The sequence below is a fragment of the Schistocerca serialis genome, chromosome 7, assembly GCF_023864345.2.
Source record: "Schistocerca serialis cubense isolate TAMUIC-IGC-003099 chromosome 7, iqSchSeri2.2, whole genome shotgun sequence".
Classification (NCBI taxonomy): domain Eukaryota; kingdom Metazoa; phylum Arthropoda; class Insecta; order Orthoptera; family Acrididae; genus Schistocerca; species Schistocerca serialis.
This window is the reverse complement of record NC_064644.1, coordinates 403,805,753-403,818,089: the sequence shown is the minus strand read 5'-3', so window position 1 is coordinate 403,818,089 and position 12,337 is coordinate 403,805,753. Positions and strand designations below refer to the sequence as shown.

The 12,337-nt window shown below is 43.6% G+C and overlaps 1 non-coding gene across 1 annotated transcript; it reads right to left on the bottom strand.

Annotated features, from left to right (window-relative positions):
- Nucleotides 1-11,809: 11,809 nt before the first annotated feature.
- Trnas-cga (transfer RNA serine (anticodon CGA)) lies at nt 11,810-11,884 on the bottom strand. The gene has a single exon. It is a non-coding gene; the product is annotated as a tRNA-Ser (tRNA).
- Nucleotides 11,885-12,337: the final 453 nt, after the last annotated feature.

The following is a 12,337-nucleotide window of genomic DNA, read 5'->3' as shown; positions in this document are numbered from 1 at the left end:
TTTATGGTTCAAATGGCTCTGAGCACTATGGGACTTAACATCTGTGGTCATCAGTCCCCTAGAACTTAGAACTACTTAAACCTAACTAACCTAAGGGCATCACACACATCCATGCCCGAGGCAGGATTCGAATCTGCGACCGTAGCAGTCGCGCGGTTCCGGACTGAGCGCCTAGAACCGCGAGCCCACGGCGGCCGGCTTACTTTTATTGTTGTTGGCAGCAACCACCTACAAACAATTTTAGAAAAGCTTTTGTATCAACTTCATCTTCAGATGTCTCCAAATATTTATTTTAAATTAACTATATCTTAGAAGGGAAAATCACCAACTTGGTCTCATATTTGAAGGAGAAATAGCACACGTGCTAGATATGAGGCCCAGCAATCGATTCCGCGTGAAAGTTTGGGCGACAAATGTGATAGTAAACAGTTATGACCTCCTCTATGTACAACTTTCAAACCTCGCACACACCGATGTTTTGTAACACCGCCCCCATCGCCTCCCTCCGTCCCTCCACTACTCCACTGACGTCGCCTAATGCATGAGCGCGAAGTACTGTACAACGGAGTGGCAGCCAGGGCTCCACTTTCGACGTGTGTCAAGGGAAGTAGAATAGGGATGTGGTCACGTAGCCGGCCGGAGTAGCCGAGTGGTTCTAGGCGCTACAGTCTCGAACCGCGCCATCGCTACGGCTGCAGGTTCGAATCCTGCCTCGGGCATGGATGTGTGTGATGTCCTTAGGTTAGTTAGGTTTAAGTAGTTCTAAGTTCTAGGGGACTGATGACCTCAGAAGTTAAGTCCCATAGTGCTCAGAGCGTTTTGAACAATTTTTGTGGTCACGTATGCACACCGTGTTTTAAAACTTTTTTTGATTAATAACCGCTTGGATGCTCTTGTAAATAATTTTATTTAACGGCCGGTTTCGCAGACTGGAGCCCACATCATATATTTGGTGAATCACGACATTAAATTTGAAACATGGATAGGTTGGAACATTCCTTTTTCATGAATAAATAATGCAATTATGTTATCGTTAGGTAAGCGAAAAGTGTAGGTCCACTGTTCCTCAAGCGTGTCACGAATCCGGAACGGACGACAGCAAGCTGAACACAATCGATTAACCTTTAAATGCAGGGGCACAAGCCATCCAGAGTGCCATAAATACGGCAAGCCGCAGAGCATGGAGATGCAGCCGAGCAAGTGCCCAGCTATGGATCATATGTAACCGGACAATGTGGCTTCTAGGTCACGAAAGCGCTCGTTAAATAAATTATTTACAAGAGCAGGCCAAGCAGTTATTATTTAAGATGCCTAATTATGGCTGTAGGAGTCCCTCGTACAATCTTCGAGAAAAAGCGGAGACTAATTTGAGTACAAATCCCAAGTTCACGCATATAAGTATTCAGTATTACTTTAACATTCACACACACACACTCCTGTAGAGTAATAAAATTTCACTAACACGTGAATACATTTGTCTAGGTAACATATTTAAGTGATTAACATTGCAAGACCACAGGTTAATGTAAGCGCGAGACAGCCATTATAAATGTGGAATGCTGTTACGTTAATAACCAGTGTAACCGCCAGAATGTTGAATGCAAGCATGCAAACGTTCACGCACGTGCTGGATGTCAGTTTATGGCACGGAGTTCCATCCCCGTTACATTTTCTCGCTTAATACAGGGACGGTTAATGCTGTTTGTGAATGACACCTGACCTGTCACCCGATGATGTGCCGTATGTGGTCGGGTGGAGACAGATCTGGTGATCGAACAGGACAAGGCAACATGTCGACACTCTGTCGAGCATATTGGGTTACAGCAGCGGTATCTAGGCAAGTGTTATCCTGTCGGGAAAAAGCCCCTGGAATGTCGAATCACCACACTGACGTACAGTTTTGCAGCAAGGGGCGTAGGATGGCCACGAGAGTGTTCCCTCTGTTATACGAGATCGCAACCCAAACCATAACTCCAGGTCTAAGTCAAGTGTGTCTAGAACGCGGACAGGTTGTTGCAGGTGCTAAAGTAGACTCCCAATCAACACACGGCCATCACTGGCACCAAAGCAGAACCAACTTTCATCAGGAAACACAACAGGCCTCCATCCTGCCCTTCAATGAGCACTCGCTTGACGCCACTCATCTCGCAAACGGCGGTGGTTTGGGGCCAGTGGAATGTAAGTTACATATCGTCTGTCTCGGAGCTGTCCATGAAGTAACCGATTTGTAACGGTTCTTTGTCTCACTGTGGTGCCAACTGCTTTTCAAATTGCTGCTATGGATGCACTACGATGTGCCAGAGCCAGATACCGAACACGATGGTCTCCCCTCTCAGGAGAGCCACGTAGCCGCTCGATCATTTTGCGATCGTTCATTCTCGTGACCACTGCTGCCAGCAAACATGTACAGTGGCTACATTCTTGCCAAGTCTTTCTGCAATGACGCTCAAGGAACATCCAGTTTCTCGTAGGCCTATTACACGACATCGTTGAAACTCAGTAAGGTGTTGATAGTGGCTTCTTTGTGGTCTTAAAGGCACTCTTGACTAACACCAACTCACGACGTCCAATTTCAAAGGTCGCTAACGCTCACGACCCTTCCACCATGAATCCAAGCGACTAAGAATTATTGTGGAAAGACATGAATGATTTTCGATTTCCAACTTTAACAGTGGCAGCTTTACCACTCCAAAGAAAATAACGCAATGCAGATATGTTAATAATTAAACAGCGCCACTCTACTTGTTTACGGACAACACTGCGTTTCTGAGACGGTATATAAAAATGTTCAAATCAAAGAGATCCCTGGCATTAGCTGCAGACTAAAAACATCGCACTTTGACACAATGAACAAAGCACATTACCGATTTCGAAACAGTACTGTACTGGATACTCACGTAGACGCCCATAGGTTGTGCCGAGTTGTTAATCCGGCGGACAAAGCCCTTGAATAAGTGGAAGCCTAATACATCCAGCCGTTGACACAGTATTGTTCCAAATGGTGGTATCGACTACACATATGCTGCAGGGTCTTCTCCTCGAAATTTTAACAATTTGAAGTTCCTCTTGACGCCCCTGAAAAACCGATTTCCCTTTTCTGCTCTTTTCCAAAAGGCGACAGCTCCTTTCATATACTCCTCTGTTACGGTTAGGGCAAGAGTAATCCAACGATCTTACGTCTGTACAGTACACTTCATCATAACTTAGTTCCTCGTTTTTACATACCTGCCCTCTTGCACTAATAGTTGGACCGCTATTCCGTAGTGCTCCCACAAGTTCAAAATGGTTCAAATGGCTCTGAACACTATGGGACTTAACATCTGAGGTCATCAGTCCCCTAGAACTTAGAACTACTTAAACCTAATTAACCTAAGGGCATCACACACATCCAAATTCGGTCGGTGTACCGTGAGTTTTAATCGTGATATTTCACGAGGACGCGCTGAATCACTTGATAATATTAGCTTGGCGCATAAGTTCATAGCGTTTTTCCATATGTTTAATAAACACAACAGGTAAACATATCAGGAACTTTAGTCATCAATAAAATATTATTTTTCCCTATTTACAAATCCGCCAACGCTAGGTTAACTTCTTGATTCATCGACTGTAGAAATCACGCGGTTTCGAGGTGAAGAACTCGTCGAGCCACTTTCGGAGCGTATTTTCATCCGGAAGGAGCGTTCCTTGAACGTTGTTCGATAGAGAACGGAAAAGATGAAAATCTAAGTGCGCAAGATCACGTGAATAACATGAGTGCGAAACGACTTCCCAACCCAGCTCCTGTATAGCGTTTTTAGTCAAACAGAACGCAGGCTGTCGACATTCTGGAAGAGCATCATCTTTTGTGTAATGCGCGCAGGTCTTTGTACGAGGAATTGCTGCTTTGTTTGGACTGAAACACTTATTTCTTTTCCTTATGTTAGCGTGAAGACACAACTGCTCGTCACCAGTAACGTATCAGGATAGGAACGGTCGGTGTTGTTCACGTTTAGGTTCACGTTACGAGCAAGCAGAGATGCACATTTGGTCACCCACAGATTTTTGTGGTTTTGCTCATAGCATGCGGTACCCATACACTCGAGTTTCGAAACTTCCCCATTGCAAGAAAATGCCGCGCGATGGGAATGGTCTCAGTTCGTCGCATTTGCCAGTTCACGAGTGCACTGACTTGCATCATTGTGGATTAATGGGTTTAAATGATCTTCATGGATCCCCAAAGGCCTTTTTAAACCTGGAGAGTCACTAAAGTCAAAAGGATTATCCTTAAGACGAGAAAATCATTTTCTTGGCGTGCTCTGTCCAGTGCCATTATCCCCATACATGGCGTAAATTTTGGCAACCTCTGCTGATGTCTCCCCTCTACTGAAATTAATCAGAAGAAATACTCCTGATTTCTTCAGTTGGCACACCATTTTCCAGCGTCCACGACTCCACTGGATGACTCCAAATGACAATATGTAAACTCAGATAGCAACAGTAGAACTACAAATTTAAAAAAAAATCGATAAGAAACTTGTAGCAACCAAAATGCTAACATGCCAAACAAAAATGCTACGAACCTGTGCCTCCAACTAAAATACGCGCAACAGTCTTGAAATCACTCGTAGTGCAATGTCTTTTCTTAAGTCACCACTACACTTTGAAAGGTGGCTACACTGAGCCACTGCGCCAGAGATTGCGCCAAAGAGTATTATTAAGCCGCCTCCACAGTGCTTGTCGAGAGCTCGTAGTAGTCAGTGCCTGTTAAGAACTCGTAGAAGTCAGTGCTTGGAGAGAGCTCGTAGTAGTCAGTGCCTGTCGAGGTCTCGTGGTAGTCTGTGCTGAGATGTTGTAGCAGAGAGTGTTTGTTGAGATGTGCTATTAGGCAGTGCTTGCTGAGATGTGATATTGGAGAGTTCTGGTTGAGATATAATGTAAGGATTAGAGTGATTTTCATCAATATAAATGAGGTAACCAACTCCGTTTGTTTTTAATTTCAGTATCCTAAATAATGCGTCATTACAGGTTCAGTCAACAAAGCATCTGGCGTGTGTTCTTGTATTAGAGTGTAATTCTGCTTTCCTTACGCAATTATCGTATTTCTAATTTTCTTTTATCACGTCAGTAAAATTGGTATTTAAAAATTCTTGTCTTGTTGAAGAAGAACCGTGCCAGATGTGCGTTGAGTCATACTTCCACATACAGAACAGTTATACTTATGCTTTGGTTTCGTAGGTTTCATAGTTGCTGGGGACTTAATTAATTAATTGTGTTAACGAAAAATTTCATTTCATTCTTGTTGTTGTTCTTTGCAGTCAGATAGCGTAATAATACTAGTCAGGGCCAACCGATTACGAGACACAGCGTAATCGGACATACAGCTACTAAAAACTAAATATTTTCAATCATATTTAATTAAGTTAAGCCCCCATGCAACTTGTTTACTGTTACACCGCGTGTTTGTGATAACGATCAAAATGCTTCAAATGGCTCTGAGCACTATGGGACTTCTGAGGTCATCAGTCCCCTAGAACTTAGAACTACTTAAACCAACTAACCTAAGGACATCACACACATCCATGCCCGAGGCAGGATTCGAACCTGCGACCATAGCGGTCGCGCGGTTTCAGACTAAAGCGCCTAGAACCGCTCTGTAACACAGGCCGGCGATAACGATCATGGGAAGCTAAGTGCAATATTGTGGTCGGGTAGTACGGTACCCCTTTGGTTGTGCATTAAGTGGCTGCAGTGGTGTGGATCGAGTAACAAACAACCGATGTGTCCGTAGTTTAAAAGTTGTACCCTTAGAACGTTATAAATGCATACTATATCTCTGCCATCGATCTGTTGTAGAATTTTAGAACATGTTTTTTGCTCGAGTATCATGTCGTTTTTGGAAACCCAGAATCTACTCTGTAGGAATCAACATGGATTTCCGAAACAGCGATCGTGTGAGACCCAACTCGCTTTATTTGTTCATGAGACCCAGAAAATATTAGATACAGGCTCCCAGGTAGATGCTATTTTCCTTGACTTCCGGAAGGCGTTCGATACAGTTCCGCATTGTCGCCTGATAAACAAAGTAAGAGCCTACGGAATATCAGACCAGCAAACAGAACACAGCATGTTGTTATCAATGGAGAGACGTCTATAGAAGTTAAAGTAACCTCTGGCGTGTCACAGGTAAGTGTTATGGACCATTACTTTTCACAATATATATAAATGACCTAGTAGATAGTGTCGGAAGTTCCATGCGGCTTTTCGCGGATGATGTTGTAGTATACAGAGAAGTTGCAGCATTAGAAAATTGTAGCGAAATGCAGGAAGATCTGCAGCGGATAGGCACTTGGTGCAGGGAGTGGCAACTGACCCTTAACATAGACAAATGTAATGTATTGCGAATACATAGAAAGAAAGATCCTTTATTGTATGATTACATGATAGCGGAACAAACACTGGTAGCAGTTACTTCTGTAAAATATCTGGGAGTATGCGTGCGGAACGATTTGAAGTGGAATGATCATATAAAATTAATTGTCTCTGCAAGAGAGGCGCTCTGCATCGCGGCGTAGCTTGCTCGCCAGGTTTCGAGAGGGTGCGTTTCTGGATGAGGTATCGAATATGTTGCTTCCCCCTACTTATACCTCCCGAGGAGATCACGAATGTAAAATTAGAGAGATTCGAGCGCGCACGGAGGCTTTCAGACAGTCGTTCTTCCCGCGAACCATACGCGACTGGAACAGAAAATGGAGGTAATGACAGTGGCGCGTAAAGTGCCCTTCGCCACACACCGTTTGGTGGCTTGCGGAGTATAAATGTAGATGTAGATGTACTATGCACAAATTTTCGCGCGGGTTCGATTGCAGGAGCCGATACCTTCCAAGTGTGTTTTTACCTCCTTAAAATATCAGAAGTTGATGATGTTTCCGTGTCAGAGAAAATGTCTTCTGCTCCTGACTCCATGCGAATGTTTACGCAGTTTGCACCAATTTATCACTTACATATGTTAAAATGTTCTAATATTCACGTTATATGAAGACACAGGAAGTGGATGAGATGTGCTCATTTACGTACGTTACAGATACTGATGTTTTGTTCATTGTTTTATATTTACAAAAGATGTGAAAAGTTTTACATTGGATTAAGGATATGTCTCTGAGTTGAGGGATTCACACTTTGCTAAGGAATTTGCTCTTATATTAAATTTGATATTAATACGGATATGTATTTGTTTGTATACTTTGCTTAAATATTATGATTTTAATTAAATTTAATAATATTGCGGATATATATTTGTTTGCTTATCTGACATCATGATATTAGTTGTGTATGCTGGTAAGCTTTATATCTGCCATACGTTCTACAGCTGGTCGTCTGCAAACAAGGAAAAGTTTTGTTTTTCTATTACCGTCCGCTTCCGACTGAGATTCGCTACATATCACGTTATTTAGTCTGTTACTTGGGGTTTTTTGATGTTGTAGTCTTGCTTCTCGTGTTTGTGACGCTTTAAGGCACTTATTTCTTTCGATGATGCCATGCATTACTATTACGAGCACATTTTGTGTTACTTTTTCAGCAAAGTACAAGGTTCCTGCCGGCTTTTCACGTGTTGTTGTAGCTATGAGATGTTCAGTTGCTTTGTTTCATGTTTACTTACGTTTGAGGTGTTTAGCTTGTGTGTGTGTGTGTGTGTGTGTGTGTGTGTGTGTGTGTGTGTGTGAGAGAGAGAGAGAGAGAGAGAGAGAGAGAGAGAGAGAGAGAGAGAGAGAGAGAGGAGGTGGGTGGGTGGGTGGTCGAAGAGAGTTGTGGAATGGCAAGTATAGTGAGTAGTGTGGAGGACGAGGAGGATAATTTAATTTAGATAGTAACCAGATTCTCTGCAAGCCACTGATATACTCGGTTGGATTAATTGTAAATGGATACTATCACCCAGATGTACACGTGGATTCGAAAGGATCAGAAAAGTAAAGTGAATTTCCACTACGTAGCTAACAACGTACCACACGAGAAGCTATTCCGAATTTGTATGAAGCGAAAATATACGTGAAATGCGAGATACGTAACTGGAACGCAAATGAAATTTTTGGATATAGCCTAGAGCAGGCAGTTCAAAATGGTTCAAATGGCTCTGAGCACTATGGGACTTAACATCTGTGGTCATCAGTCCCCTAGAACTTAGAACTACTTAAACCTAACTAACCTAAGGACATCACACACATCCATGCCCGAGGCAGGATTCGAACCTGCGACCGTAGCAGTCGCGCGGTTCCGGAGTGAGCGCCTAGAACCGCTAGACCACCGCGGCCGGCAGAGCAGGCAGTAATTTCATTCAGTTATATTGAAGGATATCAATGAAATATGACTGGGTTTCGAGTGTAAAACTGAAGGGTATTTACACGTACATTACCACAGAAGGCAGGTTAAAGGTTGTTGCATTTCGGAAGCTTTATTGCATAGAAAATGTGGTTATATTAAGTTACTTAAGTTACGTAAAGTGGCCAGACGGTAATACAATATAGTGCGCAATTGGAGGTGTATGAGACTGCAATGCATAGTTAAACAGTAATGCACATTAATCAGCATGTGGGTAGCTTAACAAAAAGAATGAAAGGCCTGATATAACCTCCGCATAGGAACAGCCTTAGGATGTACACACGTAATTCAGCAAAAGTGGGGCTGTTTCTGATACTACAACTCACATTCAACTCAATGTAGACTGAACATTTTATTTCTGAGGTAAATTCACGAGACGCAAGAACATTAACAATCAGACTCAGCTGCTGGTGCGTGCTTCATTATACATGAGTAACACAATTAATACGAAATATCTGACCATATAGCTCGTGGACAGTAAACAGTTAGCAAACTGAGAATAGCGGAATGAATAGGATTACACATGCACTTCGACATTAAAACTAGAACAATACAGCTAGGGGAAAAGATCGAGAAGGACATCTGCACAATAAGAAGACAATAGGCAAGGAGGACACACTTCCACAGCCAAACGCATCAATAGTGGAACATATAAAATTTACAGATTGCAACTGAATAAGAAGGCACAGCGCCAGCTAGAATTTCGATTAGAATAGTGATTCAAACGGACCGCTGTGCAGGTTTCAAACGAACGGACCATTAGGGAATCACGTGGCTGACCAGATTGTCATATAGAAAGTCGCGAAAATTCCACAGTTATAAAACGTTAACATTACCGACAGCAAATCAAAAACGTAAGGAAACATGGGATATAGAAACATATCAAGGGATAAAGCGTGCATTAGCCACAACAGTTGCAGAGCTACAGAAGTCATTTACACGACGAAAGAACACGGAAATTACAACTGATTAAAACGGATGCAAGCCAAAATTAATTAAACTTGCAAATGCAATGAACCGAAATCCTAACGGCAGATAAAGAGACTGAGAAATGAGACGCCAGAAAGCTCATCCGCCTACCAAGCACGTGGTTCACGTTACACAAAGGAACTCTGTGGATCATCATTAAAATTATATAGCTGTCTCAAGATTCTTTCACGCAAAGGCTAATAGCGGAAGTTAAGTAGAAGAGAAGGAAATCAGATGGTTGAAGGCTATGCGCTTCATAAGCGAACACGTGAAACTCACAAAGATACCCACATGCAGTAAACAGAAAACTATAGAATAAACATGAAAGTGACGAAATCGAAGAAATTGTAACATAAATAACACACGCACATGCTCATTCACACTACTAGTACTAGACGAGAGCAAGCATAGATTATCCAACACGCATCCACATTCCAAGATGCGGCTCAACAAAGCAAATTCCCTACAAAAAGCTAATAGTAATGAGAATCCTAATATTCCCTATACTAAATGACTTACACACCACGATATAAAAGCTTGAAGCTCCACCAGAAAAAGATTATAACTTCAGTTAGGCTGAAACTTGCACAATCTCAACAGCACACTAAAGCTGCTAGAGACGTGTTCTTACCGCCTTCATACGAGCCCCATCCGAACGGTATCCCTTTCAGCACCCATTTCAATCGGGGTCCACCCATTTATCAGAAACAGTCAGAGAGACCGTTTCCTGTGCATTAGTAGCCTACCACAATAAAGTCCTGAGCAAAGGAACGCAAATATCTTTGCTTGACCTTAAAGACGATCCGAAGTTGGCTGGATGCCCCACGAGCAGACAGAAATGAGACCAAAGCCAACACTACAGAAGCACAAAACACAGACACATTCACACACTCTGTCACTCAAAGAGGGAAGGAATGGGGAAGTATCATCGTAATGCAACATCAACACATGACAAATAAAATTGTGGCAGGTATGAAAAGCACAGATTCCTAATAATATCCACAATTCACGTTACACGATTATAGTAGTTGTAGGGGGACTTGCAAGATGAAGTTTTACATAGGAAACCATGTCCAGAAACGATTTGTTTCCATGTTACACTCTTATTTAGTGTGATATTACAACAGCTCTTCGATATGACGACCACCTAGTTCGGTGCGCACAGTGCATCTAAACAGTAAGTCCGCATGAACTCTGCCCAACACGAGTGTATAGTTAATCGCTTCTGCCGCAGCCATGCTCCGTGCCAGCATATCTTCCCCCTAGTGGATAGAGATATCGTGAACAAGGATCTTCAGGTGTTCCCACCAGGAAAAGTCGAGGGGGGTTAAACTGCGGATATTGGTGGCCAAGCGTGTGGTCCTCATCGAGCGATCCACCTATATCCGTACCTACGTTCAGATGGTTTCGGATGCAAACTGCAAAATGTACTGCCGCCCCATCATGCTGGAACCACAGTTCGTGCCGAATGTCCGATGGCACTTCTTCCAAAAACTCTGTCAGGACTTGTTGCAGTAATATCAAGTACCTGGCACTACCCAATAACACTACCATCGCAGATACCTGTCCAGACATTGATACCGCAGGTGTGCCGGAATCTTCATGTACACATGGCTTTGGGGTTTTCTTGATCCAAAATGTGGCCTTTTCGAACGTCCAGAACGCCTACGAGGTTGAAATGCTCTTCGTCGGGCAGAAGGTTCCCCTTGGCAACTGAGGAATATTAACAAAACGGTGTAAAAACTAAGTACAGAAATTGACATGCGGCGCAAAATCCGCTCAGACCATGGCGTGTACCTTCTGATGGTAACAGGGCGGAGTTCAAATGGTTCAAATGGCTCTGAGCACTATGGGACTTAACTTCTGAGGTCATCAGTCCCCTAGAACTTAGAACTACTTAAACTTAACTAACATAAGGACATCACACACATCCATGCCCGACCGTAGCGGTCGTGCGGATCCAGACCGTAGCGCCTAGAACCGCTCGGCCACGGACGGAGTTGCTGTTCATGCAGAACACGCCAGACAGATGAATGAGACAGGTGCAGGTGACATGCAATCGTTCGAGTACTCGTAGATGTGTTCTCTCGAACTTGATGAAGCACTTTCTCTTCCAATACGACAGTGCGTTGCCTTCGTGGGACACCACAGTTCGCTCTATATTTTTTGAATTTCCCACTTTCCCGCAGCCGTTGTTCTACTTTGACAAATATGGTATGAGATGGAGTCGCAAGGTTTGGAAAGTACTCGAGGTACAGACATTGGAGCTTCTCTTCCATTACATCGAGCTCCACCGTGAATTAAGAACTTTTCTGTGTACCCTGCGGACGTGTACTCAGACACCCTCTTACTGCAGTACTAGTCACTGTAACTAGTAGCCTACCATTACAGGCAAACTGCGCGAATGAATGAATTGTCCGGAATGAGATTTTCATTCTGCAGCGGAGTGTGCGCTGGCATGAAACTTCCTAGCAAATTAAAACTGTGTGCCGGACCGAGACTCGAACTCGGGACCTTTGCCTTTCGCGGGCAAGTGCTCTACCAACTGAGCTACCCAGGCACGACTCACACCCCGTCCTCACAGCTTTACTTCTGCCAGTGTCTTGTCTCCTACTTTCCACACTTTACAGAAGCTCTCCTGCAAACCCTGCAGAACTAGCGCTCCTGAAAGAAAGGATATTGCGGAGACATGGCTTAGCCACAGCCTGGGGGATGTTTCCCGAATGAGATTGTCACTCTTCAGCGGAGTGTGCGCTGATATGAAACTTCCTGGCAGGTTAATGCCATGTCTCCGCAATATCCTTTCTTTCAGGAGTGCTAGTTCTGCAGGGTTCGCAGGAGAGCTTCTGTAAAGTTTGGAAGGTAGGAGACAAGATACTGGCAGAAGTAAGGCTGTGAGGACGGAGCATGAGTTGTGCTTGGGTAGCTCAGTTGGTAGAGCACTTGCCCACGAAAGGCAAAGGTCCTGAGTTCGAGTGTCGGTCCGGCACACAGTTTTAATCTGCGAATGAAT